Here is a 1,457-nt window from a genome sequence, read left to right as displayed (position 1 = left end):
GAATACATCGTGACATAGTGGTGTCCGAATATGACACCCGAATCTCCTAAACCATCTCAAAGGTTTTGGGGTTAACTTGGGTTTTAAGAAACCCAAGATTTTTATGTTTAAATGCTTGTGAATATATATATGATTGCTGATTAAATGTGTTGAGTATTGTAAATGGACGTTGTTGGGAACGCTTCATTAAGGTGAGAGAGAACACGTGACATAGTGGTGTCCGAATATGACACCCGGATCTCCTAAACCATCTCAGAGGTTTTGGGGTTAACTTGGGTTTTAAGAAACCCAAGATTTTTATGTTTGAAAGCTTTTGAATATATATGATTGTTGAGGAAATGTATTGAATATTGTATGTGTGAGAGAGAACACATCGTGACATAGTGGTGTCCGAATATGACACCCGGATCTCCTAAACCATCTCAAAGGTTTTAGGGTTAACTTGGGTTTTAAGAAACCCAAGATTTTTATGTTTGAAAGCTTTTGAATATATATGATTGTTAAGGAAATGTATTGAATATTGTATGTGTGAGAGAGAATACATCGTGACATAGTGGTGTCCGAATATGACACCTGGATCTCCTAAACCATCTCAAAGGTTTTGGGGTTAACTTGGGTTTTAAGAAACCCAAGATTTTTATGTTTGAAAGCTTTTGAATATATATGATTGTTAAGGAAATGTATTGAATATTGTATGTGTGAGAGAGAATACATCGTGACATAGTGGTGTCCGAATATGACACCTGGATCTCCTAAACCATCTCAAAGGTTTTGGGGTTAACTTGGGTTTTAAGAAACCCAAGATTTTTATGTTTGAATGCTTTTGAATATATATGATTTATGATGAAATGTGTTGAATATAGTATATGAATGTTGTTGGGAACTTTTCTGTGTGCAGGTGTTCAAAAAACCATGTTTAAATATGTTTCGATTGTCAAAAAGGGCAAAATCGGTATTTTGTCCAAGTCCCTGTCGCTTGGGCGAGGGGATGTTTTGGTTCTGGAATTCCCTCGCCTGGACGACAGAATCTCGCTTGGGCAAGCAAGGCACGCCTGGGCGAGGAAGGGCCTTGCTTGGGCGAGAACGCCCAGGATTTTAATGAGCCCTTGGAACTCTCTCGCTTGGACGAGAGATGCCTCACTTGAGCAAGGAGAGGCCTTGCTTGGGCAATAGTACCTTCGCCTGGGCGAGGATGGCTTAAGTTTATTTGAGATTTAAAGATGAATTATCGCTTGGGCGAGACAGTAATTATGTTTGACTATTTGGATTGATTGGTTGAGTATGTAATAACCCTAGTATGAGTATGTGATATAAAACTACTTTGGTATAACACCATAATTGAATTAAAAAGTAAAGTATTCAAGGTGTCAGAATTAAATAGTGAAACTCAGTAATTAATTTTAAAGAAAGTATTACGAGAAGAATGTATGATTTAGGGCGATGCCCAGAAAAGGATA

The sequence above is a fragment of the Lupinus angustifolius genome, chromosome LG20 (genome assembly GCF_001865875.1).
Source record: "Lupinus angustifolius cultivar Tanjil chromosome LG20, LupAngTanjil_v1.0, whole genome shotgun sequence".
Classification (NCBI taxonomy): domain Eukaryota; kingdom Viridiplantae; phylum Streptophyta; class Magnoliopsida; order Fabales; family Fabaceae; genus Lupinus; species Lupinus angustifolius.
This window is presented reverse-complemented; position numbering follows the sequence as displayed.